Source organism: Crotalus tigris, unplaced genomic scaffold, assembly GCF_016545835.1.
Source record: "Crotalus tigris isolate CLP2741 ecotype Arizona unplaced genomic scaffold, ASM1654583v1 scf7180000017568.12009008, whole genome shotgun sequence".
Classification (NCBI taxonomy): Eukaryota; Metazoa; Chordata; class Lepidosauria; order Squamata; family Viperidae; genus Crotalus; species Crotalus tigris.
Window position 1 is genome coordinate 8538802 of NW_024096478.1, and position 24337 is coordinate 8563138.

The following is a 24337-nucleotide window of genomic DNA, read 5'->3' on the forward strand; positions in this document are numbered from 1 at the left end:
GGAATCAAGTAATGTGTTATGCTTGAAAGCAACTCGTTCATCCTAGCTATTTTTCTGCTGAAACATCTTCCTGCCTCCCACCTTGCGTTGTTACTTCTGAACATGTTCATAAATTCTGATCTGTGTAAGAAGTAATGAAGGCTGGTAATACTAAAGATCATCAAGCTTTAGAAACCTTCAGGTAAAGGCTTGCTTATTGTAAAGTGAAGAAAGAACAGCGGAATCCAGATGCATCAATTTTGCTCATACTACCATATATACTGTATTATTTTATTGTAAAATCCTACTAATGCAAAATTAGGAACAATAGAATTCCAATGGAGTTGTTTTTTTTATAATCAAGAGCATGTTAATAAACTAGCATTAAATGGAAGCTATCTTGATGTAGGGTGACGAGGTAGGGTGACACAATTTGGACTGGATTTGCACGTCCCTAGAGCAGAAAAGATGGATTTAAGGATGAAAGTTCATTGTCTGTGCTTGTGGGTTGGTTTCTGAACATTTTGTTACTAGGCTAGGTAATATCTTCAGCAGAGTTTAAGGGATGTCAGTGTCAGTCTTCTGTTTATAAGGGCTTCAGGTGTGTGGTTATGTCAAGTGAGGGTCTTGTGATGGGGAGGTTACATCAGATCAGGGTCATAGGCAGATAAACTTGGGGGGGGGCTTCCGCGGGTTGGTTGAGGGTCAGTGCTGTCTCTGGTTGGCTTTGCAGCTGATTTGGATTCTGAAGGGTTTGTAGGCTTGGAGAACAAACCTTCATCCTCATCCTACACCCGAGCTACAGATATTTTCCACTATTGCAATTGGGTTTAACCCTGCTCAACCCAATTTCTTTTTGTATAATCCTAACTCATGGGGTTATAGAGTTTACAAGAGAACATTTTTCAGGATATTTCTATACTTTTCTTCCTAGGTCTGATAGAGTAACTGGCCCAAAGTCATCCAAATTTCATACCTAAATCAGGATTAGAATTCACAGCCTCACAACCTCTAATTCAATGCCTTTAAATCATTGCACCACGATGGCTCTCAGTTATTTGATATTTATATATAAAATATCATTATCTATAAGCAGTGCTTTTTTTTTTAAAAAAAAAAAAGGTGCTGGAACTCACACATGTCATACAACCCGCCTTGCCTACCCTACAAGGTTTCATCCAAAAAAGGTGCTGGAACTCCGTTCTGAGTGTTCTATGACCCCCAAAAAAAGCCCTGTCTATAAGGAAGGGAATATTGGATTTTAAGAATAGGCAGGTTTATTCTCAAACAAGTATAATCTTTGCATATAGGCTATTTTGGTCATTAAATACAATATCCTATTATATTAAAGGAAAAATACATCCTTAGTTCTGCTGTGTATTTCAGATGACTATTTCATTACCAATTTCTTGTTCTGGGTAACTGCAGAACACTGTTTTTGTTTTTTGGTTGGCATTAGCTAGTTAACTGGTTGTTCGGAGCAAAAAGATTTTTATTTTATAGTCACTTCTTTTGTTTAAAAATCCCACTCACTGACCAATAAATGCACATTTTTTGTTGTAAAGTGTAAATCGGAAAGATTGGCTTATGAACATCGTTTTGATTTCCTTACCAATTAGCAATGTATGTTATAACAATATTTGAATAAAGAACTGCTAAACTGGGGACACATTGAGAATTCTCATGATTTTGTCAGCTAGAATGTATTTGGCACTATTGAAAAAACTTTAAAAAAAATTTGAAGTCTAAAACTGAATTTGGAGAATGCTGCTTGACAATTTGTTCAGTTTAAATATCTGTTATTTGAGCTGTTCAGTCATGATGCTATTGCTGCTTTTACACTTTCATATTTATTAAGGATTTAAAAATTTTTATTAGATGTTCTAAATCAGTAATTTATATATCAGAAATGGAAAGATATAGACAACATGACCAGGACAACACACCCAATCTTTTAAAATTCAAGCTAGCAAGCAAAAGCAAAGCCTTGTTACATACAGAATGCAGCTGTTTTCCTTCAGTCTGGTGGTCTGGATTCATTTTGGGTGAATGAATCTGTCTCTTTGGAGATGACTCCCCTATTTTAGACAAACAGATGAAACTGAAATGATACAACACAACATCTTTCAAGAAAGGTCTGTTCAGCTTTAGTTTTTCAGGAAGTTCCAAACAAATTTGGACAAGGAGAGCAGAGGATCATGAGACATTCAAAGAAGGAATGCAGCTGTGTGCACCACAGTGATATGGTGAAAATCCATCAAATGGAAAAGAAGCAAGTCCATTTATCAGTGACTAGAAATTCTTTATGGATTTTTGCTGAAAATGCAAAAGAACCCAATGATTTATTGATTTGATGATCACATCTTTTTTCCAACAACACTTAACATCTTACTATTACAGTCCCTGTGATGGAAAAATCATTTCTGTCTATTTAGCTATATGAAAAGATAGGATTTAGCATTTTTTAAAAAGATACAGGAAACTATTTTAGAATTATTCGGATTTGCTTTTTTAAAAAAACATCTTTTCCTTCTTTTAAAATGCTCCACGGTGACAAAATATTAGGTTTTCAGTGCTTTAGACCTCTACACAAAAAGGTCCTTAGCAGCACATAGGATATGCCTTTGTACAACTCCTTAAACATGTATTTTGCTAGGATCATAAGACAGGAAAGTATAGAGGTATACAGCAGATGCATTATTCTGAGAATAGTGATGGCTACTTCAAAATGTTGCAGACAGGAATCATCTTTGTGACTTGCATGCTCCGAATCCTCTTCTTCCTTTGCATCCGAAATGCTGGATATCCATACCAAAAATATGTGTATGTACGCATCACATGCCACAAAACTTTATCTTAAATTTAAAGGAAAAAATTTGGTAATCATATCAATAAATATGGCAGCTTTGGTTCCTGTCTGTTTTGGTAATCATGGCTACATTCAAAACCTCGTGGAAGCAGCCACAACACTTTGTTTAACCACGCATTTGATTTAGTAGGCAATTATTTCTATATTTATTCAGCTTCATTCTGTCCATTCTTCATTTCTTGTACCGACTTGTGAGAATTCAAAGCTGCACAAGCCAAAGTACAACTGTTGCTCCAAAAATAGCTGCTAATCCTTGCATCACAGGAAGGGTCAACAATCTATGGTATAAACCAGCAGTCCCCAACCTTTCCAGCTTTGCGGACCAGTGGGGGTGGCAGAGTGGAGGAGAAAGGACATTTTCCCTGAAATTCTAAGATTTCTTTGTTTTATAGTTGGATCTCCATTTTTGGTAATGGGATTATATAGTTATATTTGTTCATTGAGTGAACGCTTGAATTTCTATAAATATGGAAAGAACATTTCTTCCTTTAAGTGCTTGAAATAATAAATTACAGATAGTCCTTATAAGCAAAATTTAAACCTGAGCGTATCTTAAGAAATATGTCCTTTGAGAGATGATACTGGTTTTGGTTGGCTTTTTAACTTATTTTCCCTCTACTAAAAGTTAATTTGTTCATCCAGATGTGATGCAATTGATTCCATGTGATTCATAATAGCATTTTTATGTTTCTTTTAAGTCCAAAAAGATTCATATTAGGTACATAAGTACTGCTTACTGAAATTTAGCAGAGCTCAAATAAACATTAGTCAGTGTAAGATGGGAGTCATCAGAAATGATCACATCTGGGATTCCTTCCTCCCCCTTTTGCCCAGGTGGTATTTATGATTTATGATGCTGTAATCAGGTTTTGCTAATTCCACAATAATATTTGGAAAGAAGGGACCAAGAGCATTCACAAGGGAACAATATGGAGCAAATGATGAAATGTGCATTGTGTGGAGTTTCCCTAATGACATTATGAGGCATGTTGGTCATTTTGATAAAATGTCAGCATGATTTGGCCAGAAACAGAGTAAATTGCTTCAAGCCATGCAATATTTAAAGTAGGTGAAAAGATACTTGGACAAATGGATGGCCTTAGTGAGAGTAGGAACTTATTCATATGTGAAGTGAAGATGGGTGGTTTTTTGATAACAAGGACCACTATTATTATTCTTATGCTTCTTCTAGGGTTAAAAGCTCCAGTGGCCAGAATGATAATGTGGAATTTGCAGGGCTGAATCACATATGTGGATTTCTGTATGCTTTCCTTGTATTTCTTGAGGGAATATGCATTTTTTAAATTGTGTTAATCCAATTTTATGGTTTATACCAGGGGTCCCTAACTCCTGGTCCGCTGCCTGGGACCGGGTCGCGGTCCATTTGGAACCGGGTCATGCAAGTGGCAGGCGAGCACGTGAGCACACAGAGCTCCATTTGTGTGAGCGGTGAGTGCACATGTGTGCTGCTTATACAAATGGAGCTGCACTTGCCTGCTGCTTGCAAGGAACCATCCCTTTTTCTTCCCTGGCAATAAACACAACTTACTAAATGCAATTGGGTTCCATTCTGGCTTGGGGCAACTGAAGACTGGATCTAAGCATTAAGTTTTGATTTGGTTTGATTTGGTTTGATCTGAAGCCTCTAGAGTTCCATCATCTCTCAATGAAGTATTTTTCCTCTTTTCTATGCTCTTCCCTTCCAAACCTCTAATGCAATAGCTTGCTCCTAAGATAAAGTTAAGACCTACTACATTGTCTAGCCAATTGTGTATCAGGCATTTGCACTACTGTGAATTAGCCCAACTATTGCATTTGTATTTATATTGTATGACTTGGGGAATGGGAAAGTAGAAAAATAGAATTGTCTGTAGAAAGCATCTACGACAGCTTGAGTAATGGAGAAGATGGTACTGCCTAACTATGAGGAAACTCCAATGTGCCCCACTGCCTGAAAGCCAATGGCTCTTGGAACATCTGCCTATCTATAGTATTTTTTATTCTTGTTGATTAGCTTCAGAAAATGTATTTCCAGACCACATTTGGAAAGTGAAAATAATAATATGGTCCTATCAAATGCTAGCTAATATATATTTCACATATGGATCAATCATAGCAGCTAATGCCAAGAATTGCAATAACTGGAAAATACTCCAAACTAACAAATACCACAACTTAAATGCTCATTTTACAGAATGGGATTTTGAAAGATTGCTGAAGCCAATTCAAAGCAATTCACGTTCAGCTCCATCTTTCCTAAAGAACTGTGGTTTTGTGCTTGAAAAACTGACACAGAAAAACATAGAAAAACAGACAACTTCTTGGTCATTAATTAATTATGAATCCAAAATACTTCAGATTATTTTACATCTATGGATGCACAAGATGACGTTAAAATTACAATAACTGAATATATAAAAACAGTATCTTCTTTATGTCTTGGCTAAAATGTAGGACATCAGTCCACTGTTTGAAATTAACACTGGTAACTATTTAAAAAATGATCACGATTTACAAAGTTTTAAAGTCTACAACTTTTCATTCCAGTGCCTAAATGAGTAATGATGAAAAATATCCATTCTATAGTATTCTCCAAAGTTATAATAATGCTCTTGTTTTTCCACAGCTTGATATAGGAAGCAGTGATAATGGGAGCAGAAGATTCTATTGAAAAAAATGTATGGAAAACTCCAGATGACTACTAAGTGTATCAGTGCATGAAATTAAGTGAGAAAACTGCATTCAGAGCTGGTTTCCCCTGAAATACTGTGACCTTTTTCTTCTGTCAGCGATACAAACTCAGAAACCGTAACTTTTTCGTTAATGTTGCTATGAGCATAGAGTCATAATCCAATTATTTTAACATTTTCCCATGTCAATTTTCATTAACTTTAATCAAATCCACATATTTAAGAATTGCATTGGATTCTGATGTGTTGATATATGTCAAATAGAAACTGGGAAGCTGTCTCTCTACCTTACCAACCAGGTTATTTCGGTAAATTAATCCTAAACTTGTGTTTTGCAATCAAGTGAAGCAAGTCTACAATTAACAGGATATACAGTAACTTACGCATATCAAGTTGTAAAATTATTTAAATAAAAATTCAACATTTATAAATCCAATTCTTAATCATATAAAAGCAATTACAAGATTTGATCAGTTTCATGATCAGCACTATTATTTAAACTTTAATGTGTTTCAAGCTCGGAATGCTTCAACACTGGAGTGCCTACATGGAAAACAGGACTGTCTACTTCAGACTTGAACCACTTTGAATTCAAAACAGTTTTCTCATCTTTAATAACGTCTATAGCTCAATTACTGTTCTAGCAAATATTGGGGAAGTAAACTGCCAATTATTATCCATGATTTAAAAATTTAAATCTGCACAATTTTCTCCAGAAATGGCATTGTACTAGTGATGCTAATGCTAGTGATCTTCTGCACAGGCTATACATTTAGCTACGTTTGCATGTATGTATTATATAAATATTATTTTATCAATGTATTTCAGTTACAGTTGGAAATTAAACACATACAAACACACCAGTCTATTTTTTTTCTGGATAGAGTTCTTTTTAACCCAGAAAATCAAATGTTACACACAGCAGTGTTTTTTAATTACTTGTTGTACTTGAAGATGTTTCGCCATAGGAGGAAAAGACTTAGTCTCATAACTATATTATTTACAGAAGTTGAAATGCACATTTATTCCCTTCTAATCTGCCTCCTGTGGCTTACTGCAAAATCAACTTGTCTTCACTCACTGGGAAGATTATAGCAGCAACTGACTTTTCAAATAATGTGAAGTGGAAGGTTAAAATGCTAAATACTCAAAATAAGGGGAGGAAATACCCCTGCTGGGAAGGTTAAAAAAGATTTATGACAATGTCTCCCTATCCATACATTAAAAGACCATACTTATGGTAACCTTATAATCTGTTGATTGATTATCTGGGTACTATGGACCCTATGCTTCAACTCCAAGGAGATCAGGCTGCAAAACCATGAATGACACATGGTGATTCTTCCAAGCTGAGTACTGTATTATTTCTAGACCTACCCTATGGGCACAATTATTAGGCAAATGAGTATTTTGACCATATCATCATTTTCATGCATATTTTCCACCTGCAGGCTGTATAAACTTGAATGCTTAGTGGATATAAGCATATCAGGTGAGGTATATTTTGTAATGAGGGACGGTGTGGTCTAAGGAGATCAACACCCTATATCAAGGTGTGCATAATTATTAGGTAGCTTCTTTTCCTTAGGCAAAATAGGTCAAAAAAGAGATTTAACTGATTCAGAAAAGTCAAAAATTGTAAAAAGTCTTTCAGAAGGATGCAATACTTTTGAAATTACTAGGATATTGGGATGTGATCACAGAAGCATCAAACATTTTGTTGCAAATAGTCAACTGGGTCACAAGAAACGTGTTGAGAAAAAGAGACACACTAATGGCCAAAGATTTGAGAAGAATCAAACATGAAGCTACCAGGAATTCATTATCCTCCAGTGCTGTCATATTCCAGAACTAAAACCTACCTGGAGTGCCCAGAAGTACAAGGTGCTCAGTGCTCAGAGACATGGCCAAGGTAAGGAAGCCTGAAACCCAACCACCACTGAACAAGACACATAAGTTGAAATGGCAAGAAATATCTGAAGAGAGATTTTTTCAAAGGTTTTATGGATGAGATAACTCTTGACAGACCAGATGGATGGGCCCATGGCTGGATCAGTAACAGGCATAAAACTCTACTTCGACTTAGATGCAGAGTGGAGGTGGGGTGCTGGTATGGGCTAGTATTATTAAAGATGAGCTTGTTGGAACTTTTCAGGTTAAGGATGGATTCAAAATCAACTCCCAAACCTACTGCCAGTCTTCCTTAAATTTGCAGGTGGAAAATATGCATGAAAATGATATGGTCAAAATACTCTCTTATCTAATAATTGTGCACACAGGATATAGACAGAATCTTGCCAGTTTAAGCACTTTACTATTTCTATATACCATATACCCAGATAACTATTAGGAATGGACTGTCTTCGTGCTTTTTCTTTCATGCCAAATAACTAGATTGAATTGTCTCTTATTCCTCTGGAATGTACCCACCTCGTCCTGATAATCCTAGCCTACTACATCCATCACATAGGAGCTTAGCCATGCTGTCTGGGGGATTTGGACAATATCATACTAGGAAAAGTAGTTACATCGTATACACAATGGGAGAGATTGCCATGATACTTAAAAGTAAAGCCAAAAGGAGACCACTGCTTATTGCAGCTGATCTTGCCATTGACTCTTATTTGAACTTTGGTGATGGAAAAGCATTTTCCACCACAATGGAAGATGGCAGGCTAGCTTCAAAGTTCTCAGGAAGACTGCATGGTATGTAGTTGCTCTCTATATCATCTGCTTAAAACTGACTGTTCAAAATGAAGTTGGCAACATAGCATTATCTAATGCAATAAAATGTGATATTGGAGATTATCTGATTTCAATGGTTGTCTCCCCACCCACTCAATAAGGGCCCTTCCCTAACACATTGAAAGCAAAGGACTGCTCCATTTTCATGGCAGTGTATGGGAAAAGTTGGAAGATTCAGTTGCTTTTGCAATTGTACTGAAGTAGTCTCCTAATGTGCTGATTTGTAACTGCTAATATGTTCATGGGGGTTGCAAATAGTCAGATACAATTTAGCAAATAAACCATGTGTCCAAAATCATTTATGGTAAAAAGTGTTTAAGTTAAATCAGATTCAATGCTTATCCATTTTTGAAAGTGCAGCTGCCATTCAAAGACCAAATTCATTCCTCAGCATCAACCCTTTCCCAAACATTGCACTGATGTAAATTAAAGGGCAAGTCAAAGTTATAACTAGTAGCCAGCACGGGTTTGTTAAAAACAGATCATGCCAAACCAATCTTATTTCATTCTTTGATAAAGTGATTAAACTAGTAGACCAGAGAAATGCTGTGGACGTAGTATACTTAGATTTCAGTAAGGGACTTGATAAAGTAGACCACAACCTACTCCTTGGTAAGCTAGAAAAAGGTGGAATAGACAAAATCACCACCAGATGGATCTGTAGCTGAATGGCAAACCGTAATCAACAAGTAGTCCTCAATGGCACTACATCCACATGGAGAGAAGCAATGGCGTACCACAAGGTTCCGTCTTAGGCCCAGTTCTCTTCAATATCTTCATAAATGACTTAGATGAGGGAATGGAAGGGGGACTCATCAAATTTGCAGATGACACTAAACTGGCAGGAGTAGCCAACAACCCCAGAAGACAAACTCGGGATCCAAAAAGATCTTGACATATTTGAAAAATGGGCCCTATCCAACAAAATGAGTTTCAATGTGGAAAAAAGCAAAGTCTTACATTTAGGCAGGAAAAATCAATTAGGTGAGACTTAGCTTAAAAACAGCAACTGTGACAGGGACCTTGGAGTCCTTGGTGACAATCACTTGACTATGAGCCAGCAATGTGCAACAGCAGCAAAAAAAGCTAATAAAATCTTGGGTTGTATAAACAGAGGTATAGAATCAAGATCACATGAAGTATTAGTACCGCTTTATAAAATCCTAGTAAGTATTCCACACCTGGAATACTGCAGCCAATTTTGATGTTGAGAGTTTGAAAAAAATTCAGAGAAGAGCAACTAAGATGATCAAAGGCCGGGAGACTAAAACATATGAAGAGCAGCTGCAGGACTTGGGTTTGGCTAGTCTAAAGAAAAGAAGAAATAGGGGAGACACAATAGCAGTGTTCCAGTATTTGAGGGGCTGCCACAAAGAAGAGGGGGGTCACATTATTCTCCAAAACACCAGAGGGCAAGACAAGAAACAATGGTTGGAAACTGATCAAAGAGAGAAGCAACCTGGAATTAAGGAGAAACTTCTTGACAGTGAGGACAATTAACCAGTAGAACAGCTTGCCTCCAGAAATCGTGGGCGCTCCATCACTGGAGATTTTTAAGAAGAGGCTAGACAGTCACTTGTCTGAGCTGGTATAGGTTCTCCTGCTTGAGCAGGGGGCTGGACTCGAAGACCTCGAAGGTCCCTTCTAGCTCTATTCTAATTCTAATTCTATTCTATTTCCCTTTCCTAATACTTTTAAAAGCATGGGCAGTAGATAAAGAACTCCAAGCCACCCCAGAAAGACATACTAAAATCAAACAAATCTCTTTTTATTTCCCATTTCAGTCTGGAGAAATATAAAACGATCTATTTGCCCATCACACCATGCCAAAGTACATGGGCTGTGCCATCCTAGCTTAGGTAAGGGAAATTGAATGTTCTTTAGGTCTCTGGAATTCTCCATTCTCAAGCAGATGAATTTCTATAAAGTTTTATATTTCTAGCTAAAAGTGTTATTATAAAAACCATGTAGCTTGGAATACAGTCATGAAAACAAAAATTGCAAATTTGTTTACTATTGTCTTTTAAGAGCTGATCAGCAGTTGTCTATTGCTAGCAACAGAATTCAGGTTTTATAAATTTTATAAAGCTTTGCATTCCTTACAATCTTTCACTCACTGGGATCTCCATCTTACAGGCAAAGTACACATGTAAAATGGATGAAAAAGGAAAATGAAAACCATTTCTGCATCACATAAAAAGAACAAAAAAGCCACTAACAGCATTTTAAATATTTAAATTTTTATAGGGCCGAGGTGGCGCAGCAGTTAGAGTGCAGTACTGCAGGCCACTTTAGCTGACTGTGTTCAGCAGGTCAGCGGTTCAAATCTCACCGGCTCAGGGTTGACTCAGCCTTCCATCCTTCCGGGGTAGGTAAAATGAGGACCCAGATTGTTGGGGCAATGTAAATATATATATATATATATATATATATATATATATATATATATATATACATTGCTTACTGGTGTACACCGCTTAGAGAGTGCTTGCACTTAAAGCGGTATATAAGTCTCATAAATAGATAGATAGATAGATAGATAGATAGATAGATAGATAGATAGATATCATACCACAAGTGACTTGATGCAGAAAACAAATTCCCCACAGTGGCTTAATAATAGTAAATACAATTGATATTAAAGCGAACGGGGAATGTTATAAAGGAAACAGGTCTAAGAGTAGACTAGCAAAGGATGGTTAGGTACTGTATGTACTTGGAAGAAATTATACACACACACACACACACACACACACACAATTCCAAACACATACAATATATTTGGAAGTGCTGCATCTCTCAGAATACCGAACAATAAGAACATTTTAATGTAAAATTAATGTATTATGTCTTGAATTAAGAACACAATATGGCTTGCAATAAAATTTGGGAGGCCTCCTTACCCACATCCATATCTCTTTCACTTTCCTTATATGTTTAAATAAATAAGCAAACAAACAAATAAAAGATATGTGCATGAAAACTACCAGTTCGCTTGCCTGAAAGAAAATAAGGGCTTTTACTTCCCATCTTTCCATGTCTTTTTGAAATATGCATACTTCTCACTGTAAAAAGAGCGAAAATAACACTCAAGTGTTTTTATTCCCTTTGGCTTGCAGTCTTCATGTTCCAGCTTGGAGCAGTGGACAGTTGCTTCTTTTGGATGTATGCACTTAATGGTTCTACTTTGTCTCCAATCTATCAATATAATGGCAGCGGAGTTTATTCTGCAAGGGAAGACATGCATTTATTTAAAGGAATCAACATTTAGGGATTATAAATGTGCAAATATGTTTTCATTGATTGCCCTCTAAGTTGTGATAATCCAAAATATTTAATGTTTTGAAATACTGGCCTTTAAGAAAAACTTCACAAGAAATTCCAGACTGAACTAAAATTTGGACATACATAAAGGAAAAGTGTTCATTATATTTAACAGGAGACATTTGTTATTATTTTATATTTCAGAACAGAACTCTCCAAAAAATCTATTTTAAAATTATAACCTACCTTTCAATTCAAACAAATTAGATACCTATCAAGGTATGGTTGAATGCTTACCATTTGGCAGTACTGGGATAATTAGCAGCTAAATCATACAACCTAGTAATATTTAAGTCATATATTTACATATAAGAAAATGTATCAAAACGTATTGATTCAATATTCTGTATTTCAAACTAAAATAAGCAATATTCCTATTTAAATGGATTTAGCTTTGCTGCTTTTGATTGAAAGAACAAATTATTGCTTGAAAAAAATGCCTACAGACTCAATAATGAAGATAAAATGTCCTCTTATTGTTTATTGACTGTTCTTAAGATTTGGCTCAATATATTCATATTGAACTCTTGTGAGCTTTTCATGAGCATATGAAATAAATTTTCAAAGAAAAAAAATGAGGAAAGAGATTGATGGTTTCTTCAATAAATGGGTGCTTACAAAGAGAGATCATCAGAACAAAATCTTATGAACTCACCATGTTTTAGGGTTTACTTGGTTACTCACGGGATTATTTTGTGACTATGGAGATTCTCAGTCATCCAGGTCATTGTTGTCATCAGTTGCCTCCTGAAAAATCATCTTTGGGATTATTTAGTGAATTGAACCCAATGCATTTCATTTCCATGTTTGGTCCAGCAGTAAAATTATGATAGGTGTTAATTTTAGATATTTAGATGTTTTACATGCCTTCTGATTGGAGGATATTTTTTGTTTATCTCTCCCATCCACGCCAGGAAGGCAAGTATGAATCCCTTTCCTTACTATGTACTATGTCTCATAGGACATTGGGCAAAACAATGAAGGACACACTCAAATTTCTCCAAAGCAGCCAACAATACCCCCTGTAGTGTAGAGTTACAATGTTTGTGTCAAAATAGCCCTTCACTGTTCTTTATTTACTTAAACATACTTTTTAAAAAACTTAATGCCATTTCCAAAGTTAGAGCATCAAAACGTACACATACACATTTCCAGCACATACCAAAAAGTTCTTTTCTTGCAATTTTTCAGTTTGCTCCTTAATATAATGACTTAATAAAGTCATTACTAAAAGCCAACATGGGTTTGTCAAAAATAGTTCATGCCAGACAAATCTTATTGCACTCTTTGACCAAGTGACAAAATTAGTGGATCAGAGGAATGCTGTGGACATAATTTACTTGGACTTCAGTAAAGCATTTGATAAAGTAGATCACAACCTACTACTTGACAAGACAGAAAAATGTGGCGTACATAGCATCACCATCAGATGGATCCGCAGCTGGCTGATCGGCCGTACTCAGCAAGTGGTCCTCAATGGAACTGCATCTACATGGAGAGAAGTGTGGTGGGGTGCCCCAGGGCTCTGTTCTGGGCCCAGTGCTTTTCAACATCTTCATCAATGATTTGAACAAGGGGATAGATGGGAAACTCATCAAATTTGCAGATGACACCAAGCTGGAAGGAATAGCCAACACTGCAGAAGACAGGCTTAAGATAAAGAAGGATCTGGACAGACTTGAACACTGGGCACTATCTAACAAAATGAAATTCAATGGTGAAAAAAGCAAGGTTCTACATTTAGGCAAGAAAAACCAAATGCATAGTTATAGTATAGGGGGTACCTTGCTCAATAGTAGTAACTGTAAGAGGGACCTCAAAGTCCTAGTGGACAATCACCTAAATATGAGCCAGCAGTGTGCTGCAGCTGCCAAAAAGGCCAACACAGTGCTAGGCTGCATTAACAGAGGGATAGAATCAAGATCACGTGAAGTGTTAATACCACTTTACAATGCCTTGATAAGGCCACACTTGGAATACTGCATCCAGTTTTGGTCACCGCGACGTAAAAAAGATGTTGAGACTCTAGAAAGAGTACAGAGAAGAGCAACAAAGATGATTAGGGGACTGGAGGCTAAAACATATAAGGAATGGTTGCTGGAATTGGGTATGTCCAGTTTAATGAAGAGAAGGATGAGGGGGACATGACAGCAGTGTTCCAATATCTCAGGGGATGCCACAAAGAAGAGGGAGTCAAGCTATTTTCCAAAGCACCTGAAGGCAGGACAAGAAGCAATGGATGGAAACTAACCAAAGAGAGAAGCAACTTAGAACTAAGGAGAAACTTCCTGACAGTTAGAACAATTAACCAGTGGAACAACCTGCCTCCAGAAGCAGTGAATGCTCTAACACTGGAAGTTTTTACGAAGAGACTGGACAGCCATTTGTCCGAAATGGTATAGGGTTTCCTACCTGAGCAGGGGGTTGGACTAGATGACCTCCAAGGTCCCTTCAAATTTTACTACTACTACTACTACTACTACTACTACTACTACTACTACTACTACTATTATTATGGATCATAGCACAGTCAGCCAGATGTTCAGACTGGATTTGGCATTTTGTCTACCTATTGAGTCCTTACCCAGGACCTCGGATAGGCAGATGCGGATGTTTGATGGTATTACAGATATCGTCACAGGATGGAAGCAGTTCCTAGTAAGGCCGCCTTTTGCAATTGACTAATGGCAAATTTGTCAATGCCAATGATGTTCAAGTGGTGCTCCAGTTGTTTTGGGATTGCACCCAAGGCGCCTATGACTATTGGTACTACCCTTGCTTGCTTTTGCCACAGTCTTTCTATTTCTATTTGTAGGTCTTTGTATTTTGTTATCTTCTCCAATTCTTTCTCGTCTATTCTGCTGTCTCCAGGCACTGCCACGTCCACTATCCAGACTTTTTGTCTTTCTTATCGACAATTGTTAAGTCTGGGGTGTTATGTTGCAGGTGCTTGTCTGTTTGAATTCTGAAGTCCCAGAGCAGTTTAATTTCATCATTTTCTATGACTTTCTCTATTTTATGATCCCACCAGTTTTTGCTTACAGGCAAATGATATTTTTTGCAGATCTTCCAATGCACCATTGTTGCTACTTTGTCATGCCTCTGCTTGTAGTCAGTCTGTGCAATCTTCTTGCAGCAGCTTACCAGGTGGTCCACTGTTTCTTCAGCTTCTTTGCATAGGCGGCACTTACTGTCTGTTGCTGTCTTCTCAATTTTGACTTTATATGCATTTGTCCTTAAGGCTTGGTCTTGTGCAGCCAGAATTAGTCCCTCGGTCTCTTTCTTCAATTTTCCTGCTCTTAGCCATTGCCAGATCTTGTTAATAACTGCTTTCCCAGCTATTTTTTTAATGTATTGGCCATGTAGTGCTTTGTCTTCCTATGCCTCTATTCTGTTCTTCATTTGGTCTTTCTTGTAGGCCTGTTTGGTCTCTCCAGTAGTCAGTAAGCCTTCCTGATATACTAATTTCAGTGCATCTTCATCATTGTTCTTCAGATATTCTTCCAAAGCCATTTTTTCTTCTTCAACCATCTGATGTACTTGTAGCATTCCACGCCCACCTATTTGCCTTGGTAGATAAAGTCTATCAATGTCACTGCGTGGATGAAGGGCATGATTCATTGTCATTATTTTTCTGGTCTGCCTATCCATTGCTTTTAGTTCTGCTTGAGTCCAGTCCACTATTCCAGCTGTGTACCTAATGACTGGAATTGCCCAGGTGTTGATTGCCTTTATGGTATTTCCTCCATTGAGTTTGGACTTTAAGATCTTCTTCACTCTCTTGATGTATTCACCTCTAATCTTTTTCTTGACTTCAGTGTGCTTGATGTTGTCAGCTTGAAGGATACCCAAGTATTTGTAGTAATCTTCCTCATCCAGACTCTTAATGTTATTTTCGTGGGGCATCTTGATTCCTTCAGTTTTCACTATTTTTCCTTGTTTGATAGTAAGTGTGGCACATTTGTCCAAGCCAAACTCCATTACAATATCTTGGCTATATATACGGACAGTGTTGAGCAGCGATTCTATTTCAGATGATGTTTTTCCATACAGCTTCAGATCATCCATGTAAAGGAGATGGGATAGTCTGGTAGATGTTTTTGATATTTGATAGCCATGTCCTGAGTTATTCAGTATTGTTGACAGAGGAAACAGTGCAATAGCAAATAGTAATGGTGACAATGAATCTCCTTGAAATATTCCTCTCTTGATATTAACCTCTCCCAGTCTCTCACCATTGATCTGCAACTGTGTCTTCCATTGTGCCATCGATCTTTGCACAATTTTCTGATGTTTCTACTGACTCCTGTTATTTCTAGGCACTTGATTATCCAGTCATGTGGCAGAGAGTCAAATGCCTTTTTGTAGTCAATCCATGCCACATTCAGGTTGGTCTTCCTTCTCTTGCAGTTTTCCAAGATCATTTTGTCTATTAGGAGTTGATCTTTTGTTCCTCTGCTATTGGGGCGGTTTCCTTTCTGCTCAGGTGGAAAGAGATTGTTTTCAACTAGATGCTGTTGTACTGCATCAGCTACCACACCAGTTAGTAATTTGAAAGTTGTTGGTAAGCAGGTAATTGGCCTGTAGTTACCTGGTGTTGCCCCTTTTGCTGGATTTTTCATTATTAGGTAGGTTTTCCCAGTTGTTAGCCACTTTTCAATTTCTCCTCCTTGTAGTATATTGTTGAACTGCTTGGCAATGAGTGGGTGTATAACAGTTAGATGTTTCAACCAAAACCCATGCAGTTCACCTTCACCTGGTGCTGACCAATTTTTGATTTTCTTTGCTCTTTTTTCTACCATTTTTGTTGTTATTACTAGTTCTTTCATTTCAACTTCTGTTTTATTTGCATCCACCTCTTTTAACCAAGCCGCATTCTTGTTGTATTTTCTTTGGGTTATCCCATATCTGCTTCCAGAACTGCACTGTTTCTTCCTTGTCAGGTACTGACTGATTCTTTGCAGTTTCTCCATTGATGGATTGGTAGAAACGTTTCTGATTGGATTGAAATTGGAGGTTCTGCCTATAGTTTGCAATTTGAGCTTCATATCTACTGATTTTCCTGGCTATAGCTGTTATTTGTTGCTTTATTATTTCCAGTGCTTCCTTGATCTTCCTTGTTTCTAAGTGGTATTTCTTGATTAGGTATTCTTTGGTCTTCTTGTTCTTCAGCTTCTTTTCTTTCATCTGTTCTAGCTTGCTTGCATGTGTTCTTAACTTGCTGATCTTATTTTCTAGTCTAACCTTCCATTTTTGTGGTGCACTGTTTGTTTGTTTTTCTTCTTTGTTGATTTTGCATCCCAGGTATTCAGTTATAACTGCAGCTATGCTGTACATTAGTTGGTTTGTTTCTTGCAGTGAATTGGTGCTTATACTTGATATTGCAGTATTTGCATCTTTTAATGCTTGTGCTAGCTGTTTCTTTGGAACAAGTTTCAATGCAGGTAGCCTTATTCTGTTGTTTTTGTGCTGTTCTAGATGCTCAGTTATTCTTTGTTTCAATTCTTTTATTTCTTTAGTTAGAAGGTTTTGTTCTTCCTGAGGAAGTGGTGCCTGGTTTCCAAATGAGAACAGTTGTATATCTCTGCTGGATTCCTTCACTGCCAACTCCCCCTGGTTTGCCTCTACATTCTGAATTACTTCTGATAAGGCTTTGATTTCTTTGCCCTGGGTAAACCTTTGCAGTTCGTCCAATTCTGTTTCTGTGAATACTTTATTTCATATTATAAATCGGCGTTGATCTGCTAGTCTCTGTTCTGTTATTTCTGATTCTGGATGTTGTTCTTTCCAGAACTGGTGCATTCGTTTTAGATATCCTCTTTTTGTTGGACTTGATCTGTAGTAACAGATCATTATTTCTTTGTTTTCAATCACTGTGTATCTGTGATGGGTAGACACCTTTTCTTCCAGTAGTTCTGCAGCTGCTGGCCCTGGTTGCTCAGCCAACAGTCCTGAGTCCTGTAACCCATTTTTCACCAGATATCCAGGAACTCCAATATCTAGCGCGGACCTTGTTAACCCGGGCGACGTCCGAGCCGGTATGGCATTCTGAAATTTACATCTCACCATATTTTTTATGGGAGAGACACTCTTTGTCTGACTCCTCTGATGAGACCTGTCCAGTATGTTTGAACCTCTGGTATAGCTCTCATCTTCCTCAGAGTACACAAGCCCCACAACCACGTCAAGGTAGTGCCTCACTGGGGGGTATTATTATTATTATTATTATTATTTCTGCTGTAGCTTCTACTATAGCAGAGTTCCAGACTACATCAAACAAAAAAAAATGTTTCAATTATCATTTTTCTTTCCCCGACTTACCAAAATTTCCACTAGGTTTTTCTTTACTTTTTTTCTTTTTAAAAAACTCAATCCAGCAGTGGATCATTGACATTTTTATTTTTTAAAAATGCAGGTAAATGTACCTGCAGGACCTAGGTAAATGCAGTTCTAGGCCCTTTGCTTTAAGTGAGCTGTGAAATGAGCTAGACTAGAATGAGCAGCTGCAGAGACATAGCAAAAAAATTAATTGAGCAACAATAAACTAAAATAGTAAAATATCTGAGCACACATAATATACAATATATTAGACTAAGCAACCATTACTTTTGGTTAATAGATGGGTTGCTTAAGGTAGAATAAATCCATACAGAAGATAAAACAGTTTTTCTTCTCATAAGATTTGGCAAATAAACATCTTCCAGCAAAGAACATCTTATAAGAGAAGCAGATTCTCATAGTAGCTTCATTAATTAACATGTCAACATTTGCCCATGGAGAAATCAGTTCATCAACCTGACATGATGCTTCCTTAGACAAGAATATCAGAATATAGTCTCATAAAATTTATATACAAAATATTAATTACTGCATGAAATATAGAAAGTGACTACTGTAAGTCCACCAGTAATAATTGAACAGATATGATAAATGATGGGTAGATTTACAATCCTCCATTTGGAAAGGAAGTCAGATGATTTCCTCAAAGTAAATCAAATATTTACAAATCCCTCTTTCTCATCCCCTCTCTTGCAAAGATTGGAGAAAATATGAACTCCAGGCTTAAATGTGTGGGTCACTGCATACAGCTTTCCCTGGAATTTGGCAAAATTATCTCTATGTATATTCACAACTCTATTAAATTGATAAGGGTATAATATAAACAGATGCTTACCCTGCATTCCATGAGGTTGGGTTATTTCCATTCTTGGGATCCTTATTGCATATATTTCTTGAACTTATCTACTTTAGAGGGCTGTCAGATTTTCTTCCCCGAAGGAGAGCTCACAACTCAAAGGTGAAATTCAGGCTTTAGCTAGCAGCCTAGTTAGTTCTGACTGGAGACTCATATGACCAGGCTCAAAAGTAGCTTCTATTTTGATTCTCATTCTGGATGCTAGCTTTGCATTTTATCAAAGAAGGTTCTTAAGATTTTTCTGGCTTTTGGCTCCTTGTTTAGGAAGACTGTGGCTTTATTTTGTTTTTCCTGATGGAATTTAAGAGCCAAAGCTCAGCAGTGTGATCTCCTGAAGCAAGGAACATATTAACATAGATCTAAAAGTCATGTGTTTAGGATTTATAGATTTAAGTCCATGAGAAATTTCCAGTCACCCTTCAAGGTCTATGGGCCTATTTCTAAAGATGGAAGTCAGACTCCAAGACATTCATAGTAACCTGCCAAAAAACACAGTACTTTTGCATTTATGTTGAAAAATAAAAAGAAATGGAAGATGATTTTAGAAATAACAATAGGGAACAACAAGATCTAAACATGCTTCATTGACAGCTCAAGTACAAGTTTATTCAGAACTAATTTGCAACAAATTCATGGAGATTCACTCTATTAGTATACTTCAGACTGCTGCCTTATAGGCTTTACTCCTAAATCATGGTAGGTAATATTTAATCATAAATCTCTATATGACTCCAGCTCAATGCATTATAAAGTTTAGTACAAATAATCAGAGTTTATTGACTGATAAAAATGCTGTTCGGAAGCTAAATTTGGCAGTGTGTTTTAAAAATACAGAAGTTTTTCATTAAATGCTAAGAACTAATATTGCAAAGAGTAATTAGCAGAAACTTTCCTGCCTTTTCCATTTGGCTTAAAGAGATAGTTTTTTAACTTCTTTACAATGCACTGGATTATATTGTGCTGTTGCAGATTCATCTGACTTTGCAGTTTTGTGGGTTTTATAAAATATTAGCCAAGAATTCCAATAAAAACTCAATCCTATAACCCTGCATTATATACAAAAAGAAATGTAACATGATTCATTTTCTTATTATATAGCAATTTAGCAAAAGCCTACATAGCAGCCAGTCTGTTGAACTGGAAATGACGAGACTTGAATTCAAATCATCACTGAATCTCATTATGTCTTCAAAACCATGTTTATACCCCTAAGTCATTACACGGAATTCGATTAACTTTTTTTTAATTAGAATGAATAGTCTATCCTGAATACAACTGCTATTATGAAGCACTGGGTAACCTTCCTTAGACCACAGTGAGTCTTCCCAAGCCTTGCAAAATAGGATAATGTGAGCTAGAAAAAATAGAGTGTCTATTGAGAAACAAGGGCTGGTGCAAAAGCATCCAACAGAATCCTAAATTTGGGCTCATGTATTTTTAGTCTGGTTTTATTTCTGGCCATTTGGCCAGAATTTCTTATGTGCGCCAGCTCTGGAAGGTCTCTCTTCTGTGTTTCCCATGTTTAACTAAACTCATCTTTTAGTTCAAGCTCCTATCCAGTAAAATTATAAAAAAATTCACCCACCCCTGCATTTTCACCTCTGAAATAAAGACCATTTTCCATTGTTTTTTTTCTAAAATTGCCTGGTTAGGTACAAAGAGCTCCATTGATGATTAGAAAGTTTTAATTTAGACCTAAGAACAATCTCTCTCTCTCTCTTTCAAGCATCCCTGTGGCTAAAGAATTAATTGGAAGCACTTTCCAAGTAGATTAATAGTTTCACCGTTTGCTCTTCAGGTCAAAAAGTATCAGAGTTATAAGCTGAAATCTGACTAGATTAACCTTCCCAAATGGTGTACTTGAGTTCCAACCATACTGCAATGTTAACTTAAAGTTATGGGATTTATAATGCAGCATATAGGAAAAGCTAAAATGGATACTGCTTCAGAATAGATATGTCAGTCTGTTTACAGTTTGATGATTTTCATACAAAATTCACTGATCTTGTGTTTACACATGGGTTTCTAAACAGATTCTTCTGAAAATGTTTCATTCTGACTTATTTTTAAAATACTTTTTATAGTATTTCTTATTAAAATATAGATCTTTACATAATTATTTTAATCAAACAAAATTTTAAATTTTGTTAAAAGTCCATGCTTTGGGTTGATTTAATTTTGATTCTCACAGGAATGAAGCTGAGAGCAAAGATGACAGTTATGTCAATAGCGAACATTAATTCAGTCTCAGGACTGGGAACCGCAAGCACAAGTTCATTAAACGATGGGAAAGGTGGAGAAAATAGTGCCAGAGCTAAACTATAGCGGATAAGAAAGGGAAATAAACAAATAAAGCAAGAAAGAGAATATTTATCTTTTAGTAATGAAGGTGAATTGTGCACCATCATTGTTATGCTAAACAAAACTATGTTGAATGTTTTTTGTTTTTTTTTTTTAAAAAAGACAGCTGTGAAACCTGGGCCACAATTTGAATGAAACTGTTTTGTTTGACTGTTGTTTTGTTGAGAAACTCAGATTGATTTCTTGCCACAGGATATATGTTGGAGATTGTGAGTGACCAGGAATCAATGTTTGCTGAAACAGGACACTAAGAAGTAGTTTTAGTATTCTATTTAGCACAAGACATACTCCCAAGTAATTGGGCCTGGCTCACCACAACTACAGCCAAGCCAACAACAGAGACAAAAATACTGCTGTAAAAATCTTCCTGCTGCTTGCTGAGACTTGATTGTGATGCAGCCCGAAATCTTGCAGCTGCATCTTCCTCTGTACCTCACTGTGGGACACTGGTCACAATGCTCCCAAGAATTTTGCAGCATTGTAGTAGCCATAGGACCGTAATTTAGATTTATTCAAGAAGACTGAAATGGGAGGGAAGTGCTGAAGTGTAGAATAATTGTAATGTTGACTATGCATTTTATTTTCTTGTTAATTTATTTGCAGTTAGACAAAGTTAAACAGATAGCATCTATTACCTATATATTACAGTTATGCTAAAAGGCAAAGAGAGATTACTATTCAAATAACTAAATTGCAGACTATAGAACCAAGGTTTACACATTCTGCTTCTGGTATAAAGAACAGGACCCAGTTCTTCAAGTTAGAGAAACTCCTATGTCAACATAGATCAGATGCCTCTCAAAGCCATCAAAAGAACAAGGTACCTGATAATTGGAGGAAAAATTCTAGAGTTTATATCCTGGAGCATGGGCTCTAGTACAGTACAAGGCAATCTCCAAATGAAACAGATATATTAAAACCTTTTATGGAGATCAAATCCCTCCCAACATGTTCCTGGCAAGTTTACTAGTGCAAGTACAGTCCTCTTAAGCAACATAACTCCTTCCCAAACTATATGGCAACACTAGAAAAGCTCAGGTACAACAGGACTTCAATGTCCTGTTGAACTAGATTCCTAAAGTAAGGAATCTGCCATCTCATGAAGAGCTTTGGTTCTGTTAAGCCTGGAGAATACCAGATTGCATTAATTTTACACAAATGGAAAGAAACATCTTTCTTTCTTGTGTTTCACTATAAATAATTAAAACAACTACAGTACAACTTGGGCCTACTGAGGTGTGTTCAAAACTATTTGTGCTACCACATTCTGGACCAGCTGTAGCTTCAATTCAAGCAAGGAATCATTAAATTATGGGTGATTGTGAGCATGGTTCACAACTGTGAGTCAGGAGGGTCTTCCCAAGCTGTAACTGATGAGATGGGATGGGCATGCTAATCTTCTTCCCACAAAACTTAGATCAAAGTTGCAATTCAGTCTACTATTGTTAATATATGTTTTGAATTGTTTGACGTTATCTAGAATTCCAGCACATTTCTCCTAATTGCAGCAGCAGCCCTGACATGAGGTTGACAGTGCACTAAAGTTCCTTGGCAACACGAATTGAGACAACCAGGAAATATAGTCATACATGGCTATGCTGAAGCAGCTCTATAGATTGCTATGTGATTTTGTAGATTGGTTTGCATTATAATTCAACATGTCAAAGCAGGCATCAGCTCTGAACAAAATAAATCAAGTTGGTGTAGTCTTCCTCTCAGTGCTGTTTAAAGTACTCCCTATGACAAGACATGCTTACCTGTTTCATCCTATGGATCAGGAGTGTCAAACTGCCAGCCCATGGGCCTGACGCGTCACATGGAAGCCGCACTCACCCCATTGCTGGCAATGGCAAAACCGTCCCGATACGTTGCGCGACGTCACATAATGTCGCGAGTTTGACATGTCTGCTATAGATACAACTAAACCTAATAAAATCTATATCTACATAACAATGACACTTTTTAAATTCATTGGTCTCCTTCCAGGCCATTCCTATTCTAAATTATAAGGATGAAGGACCAATTAATTTATGAATGACAGGATTCTGATTTTGAAGAAGGAAAAAGCAAGGGAAATTCAAAAGTAACCTGCCTTGGAACTAAATGACAAATCTAGGTACAAATTGGAGAGAGCAAAAAGTTTGTGATCTCAAGCACACAGATAAAGTTCAGTCATTTAAATGAAATTATTACTTAGCCCAATACTTCAAAGCAACAAACTAGGAAAAAAAAGATAAAATTCAGCAATAAATGCACTCTAAATGTATTGAAAAAGTAAAACCCTGAATATATTTTAAAAGGCCAAGATAAACATGTTAATTAATCTTATTCCTGCTCCTTAGCCATTGTTTCTATTTTTGGTTTGCTTTATTGTTTTATTGTGTATATGATCCTTCTGGTTTTAGCTTAAGGATACTGGCTTTTAGCTTAAAGATACTAGCTTGAAGCTGCCCAGAGAAAGATAATTTATTTTGAAGGGAGGCACATAATTTTTTTAAATCCCTAAAATAAATACTGTTCCAATAATCCCTTGCCACTGGACATGCTAGAAGATGATGAGAAATGAAATAAACGAAATGAAAACATTTGGAAAGCAACATGTGATTAATAAATCTAGAACTCTTTCAAGAAATCACAAAGTGAGTTGTCAATTTCCCTTAAGGGTATATAGTTATATTTCCAGAGGAAAAAAAGCATTTGAGAGTTCCATTATTTTAAAGTCAAATCAATATATTCCAGGTGGATTTCATTAGACATAGCTAACTTTGATCTGCATCTCAGGAATCAATCAGCATAAATAAACTGATTCCAACTAGTAGCATCTTATTTACAGCAGCAATATTTTATTGTGCTCATTTCATCTAATCATCTGCTCTTTTCCCTGTACCAGAATTACAAAGGTAATCAGTCACCTACAAAACTGAGCAATGAGACAACAATGAGACAATGAAGAAAAGAGGAGCTTTCCTTATCACTGATATCAGCAAAAGGTTATCTGTCTAAAGCAGCGGTTCTCAACCTTTGTGTGACGGCGACCCCGTCACATGGACTTGGCGCGCATGTGCGGCGGCGCCATGCGCGGTGCACATGCGCAGCGCCCCCATGCGCGGTGCACATGCGCAGCGCCCCCATGCGCGGCGCGCATGCGCAGCAGCGACCCCATGCGTGGCGCAC

At 36.9% G+C, this 24337-nt stretch overlaps 1 protein-coding gene and 1 long non-coding RNA gene across 2 annotated transcripts in view; both read right to left on the minus strand.

Moving 5' to 3' along the window:
- The window catches only part of KCNIP1 (potassium voltage-gated channel interacting protein 1), a 604539-nt gene that overhangs the window by 470507 nt on the left and 109695 nt on the right, over positions 1-24337 (minus strand). The window lies entirely within an intron of this gene.
- LOC120312440 lies at positions 10861-18977 on the minus strand. Its single transcript, XR_005557896.1, has 3 exons — positions 18782-18977; positions 12263-12354; positions 10861-11510 (listed from the first exon to the last, which is right to left on the minus strand). It is a non-coding gene; the product is annotated as an uncharacterized LOC120312440 (long non-coding RNA).